Here is an 8,633-nt window from a genome sequence, read left to right as displayed (position 1 = left end):
TCTCAACTTAAATCTTTTGTGCCTGACCAGTCCCTAGTGTTCGCTACAATCCCTGTTGTGGAAGATCTTTCGGTGGCTAACACAATTCCTGAAGAAATCATGGACTGGAGATTGGTGAAGCACAGCAACGCTGCACACCTACAAGTTTTGATCCTCTGGCACGCGCTTCCTCCGGCATTCACAACTTAGGAAGACTATGAGGTACTCAAGTCTCGCTTTACGCATGCTCCAGCTTGGGGGCAAGCTGGATCTAAAGGGGGTGGCATTGTCATAGCCGTGCTGGCGGCAATGGGCATCCTGAAGGAAGCTGAGTTGAAGAAGAAGAAAGGAATGCGGAAGACAGTTGGAGTTTGAAGGAGCAAGAAAGGAAGGCTTATGTGTTGGGCTTGGGAAGGAGTCGTAGCATGGGCCAGTGAGCCTTGTAAGCGTGAGTGACCGGTGAGCAAGTCTTACCCGGCAAGTCCATATATATTGTACCAGATGTTCCGTTAACAATTGTCGAATGATGAACAACAAACTACCGTCTCCCACCTCTCACCTCTGTGCTTTCTCATCTCCCTTCTTCTCTTATCTCTCAAACACGTAGTGAAACTCTCCGGTGATGGCGAGGCCCTACTCCCTGACGCTGAACGAACGGAGGTGAAGATCTAGGAAGGCCCCTTCCAGAAGGATGCAGGCACAACTTTGGCACTAGATCGGCGTTGCCCTGGCTGTTGAGGTTCTTAGCCACAACCTCCACAATTCGCGAAGCCAACGATGAATGTTTGCCACCTTCAACCTCCTCTTCTACTCGGATGATCTCGTCATCCAAGAACCCAAGAACCCGGACATGCGCACTGCATGGATGAACTCGACCGTGGTTGGGGAACGGACCTCCAATGTCCTCGCCGAAGTAGCCGAAGCTGGGAAAGCGCCATCCATGTTGATCTGCCAGGTAGCCTACTGGGCAACAAGCAGACAAAGAAGGTCCCTGGGCAACAAGCGAACGACCAGACCGGCGGCGCAAAAACCAGAGACCAAATCACCTCGGGAAAACCGGGGATCACACGAATGATTCTCATATAAGCACAAACACAGCATCAAAATTAGGAGTCACATCACTACGCGAAACAATGCCAAGATGTCAGATAGACCAGCACCAGAAATTTGGTAGCAACTGCATCATGCCGCAGAGGAAAGGTTCAGATCATCCTGAATCTATTCTTCCAAACAAGGTAAATTCTGAAAACCTACGCAATGTTGGGCAAGATGGAAACGAACAACCTTTGAGCCTACAACAGACCAACATGCAGCGCAAACCTCAAGCAGCAAACCTAGGTGACCACAAATTGCAGGGGAAGTTCATGAATGTTGTATCCAATCGAGAACCCCACAAACTAAACATCCCAAACACTCTCAATTACACACAGAATGTGCTGATTGCCTGCTTGCGAGTTGGTGCATGCCCAGAGGTCCCATCACATGTAACATCTCAGCTCTCAGGTGCCAGGGCCCGCTGAGGCAGCCAGTGCCGGTCTTTGTTGCAGGAGAGGAGAGAACGCCTTCACAACGATGCCCATGTTAGGCCTGAACTCTGCTTCGTATTGCACACATAGAGCTGCCACTGCAGCAAGCTGCAGATGAGAGTACAATGAATTACATCATTAATGGCATTGTTCATTAGAATGGTCAAAATGAACTAATGTAAAATAACAATATGGAGAGGGTGAGGGGGCAAAAAGGGAGACCTTAGCAACTCCCTTTGGAGGATATTCGCCCTTAAACCTAGGATCCACACATTGTTTGACCTTGTCTTCACTTAATCTTGGAGTAGCCTGAAAGAAAAAAGAAATGCATATAAATAAAGTTAGATATGGATACTTCTCTACCTTTTTCCTGATCTTGCTACTGTGGTGTTCTGGCAAAGGACCAACATTAATTGCTAGGTGGATTAATGCGCCTACGCTGCGCCCGATTTTTGTTGCACAGAGCATAACAAAAGAAGACTAAAAAAATTGGGTTCACCAATTTTGAACATCTCAATATTTATTTATGAATTTAACAATATTTAACATGTTAATTTAATTATGGAAAAAACAGCGGTACTTTCATGCATGCACATAATTTTAACATATAGACGACAGTAATACGAACCTAACTAAATTTGTTTCATATTTTTTTGAGTTCTAGATATTTTCCTGTGCATTTTAGATTATTTCAAACGATTTATCAATATAACTATTATTTCTTTGGCTATTTTTCTGGAATTTCCCAAAAAAATTATATGTATGTATATATATGTATGTGTATATGTATACATATACATATACGTGAATGCATATATTTATATATGTATGTACGTACGTATATATGTAGTACACATACATGGGACCCGCATAAACAGTAGCTACAGTACCTTGCCCGTTGGAATCCCTCCGCATCTTGGCCCTTTAATATATGTAATAGATTACCTGGAACCAGCAAAAACCCACACTATTTGATAAAACCAAATTATCAATAAAAATTGTGCGAGATTGATAACCACCTAGTTGTTACTTTTCAGTTAGATTTGTTGTCAAGATACTAATTGGCTGATTAATAGAACCAGAAACTGGATTGATTTGCTTCTATTTAGTTAAAGGGGAGTAAACTCAATTCCAAAGTGACCTCTAACCGGCTGTTTTTGAGAAACCATTTTGGTCTGGCAATAGCAGTATCCTGTAGTGATAGTAACAAGTTGCTATACCCTGCTTGATGTTCATCCTGCCATCATCTACATACTGTCATCGGCAAAATTCGTCTCAATCATATTCCTAAATGGTGTACTGGTTTCTCCCGCAACTATTTTTTAAATAATTTTTTGTAGTTTCAATTCTACCGCGTGAGATACCCAAGTAACTTAACCTTACCAAAAGCAAGTTAGCAAAATAACTTACCCAAGTGACTAAACTTTGTTGTCCACGAGGCATTGTGTATCTACTGGTTTCCTTCCAGTCAGAAGTTCCAAAAGGACAACACCAAAGCTATAGACATCGCTCTTCTGTGTCAGCTGGCCTGTCATAGCATATCTGTACCAAGTAGGACCAAATTTAGAGAGGTAATGAGAAAAGAAGGGCTTTAAATATTTCTACAGCTCAAGTGAAGAATATAAATACTATTTTCACTGCAATGCTGCAACAGAAATAATTGACCTAGCTAGATATACATTACTGTAACCCGATTTACTTAATAATAGCTTACAAAGCATGGTATCATGAACATGAACATTAACAGCAGATCAACCAATGTAGCCAAGCCAAAATAATCAATCAAAGGAAGATACAAATCTAACTTTAGTATTTAAACAGCTTTAATGAACAATAATTTTCCCTAGTTGGCATAGAGAAGAAAATGTCAGCAGGTCTGGACAGCAAAAGAAAGATATCTGAGTGTATCCCGATATGTTAACTTCGCATATAGGGATAATAACCACAACAATTTATGCTCAAGTAGGCATGTCATAAAAGGCAGGTGACTAGGCTTAAGGTTGTTGATCAATCAGATGACACAAATTTATTTTGCATAGTGATGTACCGCATGAGGCTCCAAAATATGCACTAAATGCAGACTACAGTTTTTGTTATATGTGGGATAGGAATCTAGGATAGCCGATAGCATATGGCGGCCAATGTGCCAGGTGGCTTGACAGGAAGTAAGAATGCATTCTCCTGATATATTGGCCGTGTTGTCCAACATTCCCATAAATGAAATATTCACCCAAGTACGGATACTGCACTTTCTAAGCCAACTCCAAGAAGACAGCTGTGGCTTATACTTTTTGAAATATTGGTTATGAAAGAGAGACTACAGGCCTAAATATCAGGAGAAGTTAAGAGTTTTATACTTGATTCCACATAGTATTTGATATTTTCTGTCAGTTCAGGAAAACCTACTCTGAATGCTTACTATAACGAATTGCCATTGGCACAGGGGATATACCCAGCGTAAAAAGAATCCCTATGGGGGAGCCATATAACCAACCATTGTATACAGATGAAAGTTCAAATAAGTTGATAGCTATGTCAACATATAATGGCATATCCATTTTATAAGTGGAAACAAATCAAAGTCAATATACAATAGGACATCAATACCAAACACTGTACTGGTAGAAAAAATTACCTATATATAGTCATTTCTCCATTAACACTATAGCTGCGAGTGGTTTTAGGATATGTAGTCGCGAGTGGTTTTAGGACAAACGTATAAATAACTAAGGTCGATGTCATAACGTTCAAACTAAGACCGGTCATTTACCTAGCCTGCGTTCAGGATCACTAGTGGAACTGATGGTTCCAAAAATGGTAATGTTATAAATCTGTATACTTGCAGGTCCATGTGCTGATATGTAATTATACACATAGATGACCAGTGCAGGGAAAAAGTGACCACCTTTTTTATCTGTGATTATGTACATAAATGACTGGGAAAAAAGAAAGTGACCCAAGGTTTACTAGCAGATACATTGACCTAGAGTTAATTCACAGCACCAGGTGTGGGCTCGATGTTAAATTTAGGAAGAAAATTGTTGTGCTGTGTTTCGCCTTGTAACCATGGCATTTATCAATATTTTTCTGTGCCACAGAATGGTCACGAGCACTGGTCAGGCAACCTATTTATCTTTTGACAGGCTTTATATAATGGGTTCAGAACAGGATTTTTCTTTCTTTTTTAAAAAAGTGTGCCTTCATCTGTTGGGGGTGCATGTGTGATTGCCAGCTGCCACAGATTAGCTGATAATATGCAGTTGAGCATCTGAGCTAGTTTGGATAATTTATTAGATGTGTACCTGAAGTCGATGGTGCACCATTGCCAGGTTGCCTCAACAGACTATGAAATGGTCGCACTGCTGCAGTAAGATAATGATAACTTTGATCCAAGCTAACTATAAGCAATTCACTGAAAACTAGTAGCCTGATATTTCACAAAGAAAAATGGCGTGAAGTCCACAGGAACCAACCAGATAAGTATGAGAAAATATAGTAGCAAATAATATGAGCATGACTACAAGTTAATCATAACAAAAAGCATATCAAATCTTTTAAAGCAGGAGTCATTTAATAATGGACTTAACCAAACTGACATGAATAAAGACCATGGCAATACTCTCATTTTTGCAATAAAATGTTACCATATTTTAGTTAGTTCAAGACTTATGAGCTATGCCAAATACATTTTGAGCTGAAAAAACTGCACTTGCGTAACATGGATGAAAAAAATTGTTGCATGCAGGAAAGCATTAGTATGATATCCAATAGTAATGGGAAAGCATTAGCCCATTACTCGGGTGCATGATATACAAAAGTTCCCAATACACGAGTTGAATGGAGGCGAGCTGCCATATCTGGTGCTTGATTTAAGAGATTGAAATCTGGAATTTTCGCCTTAAAATCCTCAAACAGCAGTACGTTGCTTGATCTGATGTCCCGATGGATGATTGAAGGTTGAACCTTCTCATGCAAATATTCTATGCCTTTTGCAGCCTCAATAGCAATTCTGACCCTCTGCATCCAATCAAGCACTGGCCCAGGCTGTGCACCTTGAACACCTTTTCTTCCTGTGGTACAAAGAAATATTATGCAGGTCCATCACAGATGGGCATGACATCCTAAAGAATATATTTATGTGCATGCGGAATTACAAGGATACTAGGTGCTTAACGTCTTACCATGCAAAACATCATGAAGAGAACCCATGGTTGCAAATTCATATGCCAGTATACGATAATTTCCCTCCACACAGTAACCCATCATCTCAACAAGATTTTCATGTTTCAGCTTTGATGCCAGTGAGACCTGCAGTAACCAAACATAGATTTATTGTTTTCACCTTTTTTTTTTCCTTCTGACATTATCTTCAATGTATGACGAATATGAAAAGAAAAGGCAAGAAGCTAAAAGTCCTGTCGGTGCTCACCTGTTTGAAGAATTCATCATTAGGCTCATTTTCAGACGCATCAAGTTTTTTTTACTGCCGCTTGCCTCCCATCATCCAAAGTAGCATGATATACTCGTCCATAAGAACCTTCACCAATCAGAGCATTTGATCCAAAATTGTCAGTCTTTTGTTTCAAATCATCCAACAACAATTCAGGGACATCAATTGTAGGAGCGGAGATCTCTGGCTCAGGTTGACTAGCAGGAGGTTTAGAAGACTTCTGCTTAGCTGAAACGGTAAAAATAAATCAGCAACGACTCAACATGTAATGAAGTATCTAAAGGATAATACAACAGGACTTAGCATGCACATTTCAAATTAGTCATTTAAGTAGATTGTTGCAGAATACCTTAGGACACTTCTGTTTAAATAGAGGACAGAGTGAATCATATGAGTATGAGGCAAGACAAATAACACCCATGTTTGTTTCACACAACACAAGGAAGCCATACAAGAGATGTATTAGGAACTTGGAATTTTGTGTGAATTAGTAAGTTCCCTTAGAAGGAACAGGGATAATTTGCATAACCCAATTACCCAGAGGCCAAAAGTAGCATATGACATTAATACTAGAAATGGCGTTCGAATAAGAAATCGCGTTCAAACATATCTTCGTCAATCTAAAGAATGGTGCATACATTTGATATGAGAAACACTGATGTGATCCTTGTATTTGTTGTGCATACATTTAATATGGGAAACACTATGACGGTATCGTTGTATTGCTGTGCATAAAATTGATATGAGAAACACTATGATGGTATCCTTGTATATTCAAGTTGCTAACTAGTATTCGAAGAGGTATCTGAATCCACCTTACTCGTATGTGAATCCCCAATAATCTAATTCATATTAAAACCTGAAAACCTTTTGTGAATGGACAGAAAATTGGTTTCAGCTACTATTCAAACTGAATATGACCGACTGAGTTCCTAATTTCCATTAGATATCAAGAGAAAATTAAAATTTGGTTTCTTTGTAACCTTCAACTTGACCTAGTGGCACTGGAATTTCACAATATTAAAAATAAAACAAGAATTTAGTTAGCAACGTACCGCCTATCTTATTGCTCTGAGCTTTGGACTGCTCCTTGTCATGGCCATCTTCCTCATCGTCAAAGTGGCAATTACAACAAAACCATGCCTCATATCGTCCCCTCAGCCACCAGTCACCACTTCAGTACATGCAACAAATGCACAAAAGAGTTATCCATAAATGGAAACTTCAGAACACATAGTAAAGGAATTTTTCGGTACATAAACAGGACAACTACATGCAATTAATCGCTCAACAGGTACCAATACAACATCTATCCCCTACCTGTTGGTACTCAACACACATAGTTAGCAAGACTTTACCTATTAGCTATGCGGAAAAAAAATGTGCAGATAAATAGCAGGCCAACATTACTACTCTGAGAACCACTTAATTAGAGCTACCATTTATCTTCCTTTCCTTTTTGGGGGGTTTGGGGATATGAATGTCAGATATCAGGTGAGTGTATGCAGCAATTCGGGAAGCCTTCTGCCTTTCCAGAAGCGCGTGGAGAGTAGTACATACCAAAACGTGATTCCCAACTTCCATAGACCCAATACCTCCATTATTACTAGGGGTGGTCTTTGGGGTTTCCACCCACCCAAAAAAAAAATAAACTCCTATCAGCACTCCACGACGCATCAAACAAATCCGCAGCAAGCAGGATTGATGGGGGGAGCATCCACCCCAGGAAGGAAAGATTCGGATTTGAGGGCTCGCGGAAGAACTCCTTCATGTTGAAACGACGTAATAATGAATTTAGGCTGTAATTATTGAACGATGCAAAAAGCCGTAACTCTTTCTTTATCTAAGAAAACTATTAAAAACCAATCAATCCGAGCAAGAAGCTAGGGCTTCCTTACCAGCGACAGACGCAATCAATCGAAGACCGGATGGATGGATGGATCCCCACTCCACGGCAGTCTGGTCGAGGAGGAGGAGGAGCACGCTTAGCAAGCGAGCAGCAGGCCAGCAAGAGAGGTGGCGCCGCGTGCTTTCTCTTGGACTTGGGTGGACGGCTGGACTGGAGTGTAGGGTGGAGGGCGTGTTCGGCGGAAGACGGGTGCGACGACGGCGTGAGCCTGCGGCAGCAGACAAGCGGCGAGACAGCACGAAGTTGCCCCGTTTCTCTTATTTATTAAATCTGAGTTTTTTTGGGAAAGCTATAATTCAATTTAGCACTTCAAGCTGCTTCAACCCTGGATTTGGCGACTGTGCTGTGTGTCCATACTCATCCTCGTTTAGGGGCTTCTTTTTCAACTTTGACATAGTTAGAATTCAAGTTTGAGGTTAGAATTTAGAGTGAGAGTCACTAGAGTCTGATGGGCTAGAGGGAAGCCCACGTAGATAGGCCAGACTAGCGACATTGATGCTTGGTGAGTAGGACAGGGTAAGGCAAGGGTGATGATGACGGGAGTGACGGATGAGGCGATAGCAAGGAGGTTGCCACAACACAAACACTCTGGTGAAACCCTACTCGTCGCGATAGGGTTGTAGCATGCGTTGGGCGGTAGGGGCAAGAGGCAGTTGGTAAGAAACACTTGTGTTTGGAGAAAGAAGAAAGGGATGTGTTCTTGAATCCTAATTTAATGGTCACAAAATTCAGGTGTAGGCTCATCTCGGGTGCCAGTTAGATAGAATCT

General features: G+C 41.0%; 1 pseudogene; it reads right to left on the bottom strand.

Annotated features, from left to right (window-relative positions):
* Positions 1-1,101: 1,101 nt before the first annotated feature.
* On the bottom strand, positions 1,102-8,259 carry LOC133890255 (PTI1-like tyrosine-protein kinase 1; annotated as a pseudogene).
* Positions 8,260-8,633: the final 374 nt, after the last annotated feature.

This window comes from Phragmites australis, chromosome 14, assembly GCF_958298935.1.
Source record: "Phragmites australis chromosome 14, lpPhrAust1.1, whole genome shotgun sequence".
NCBI lineage: Eukaryota > Viridiplantae > Streptophyta > Magnoliopsida > Poales > Poaceae > Phragmites > Phragmites australis.
The sequence above is the reverse complement of the archived record's forward strand: the minus strand, read 5'-3'. Positions and strand labels throughout refer to the sequence as shown.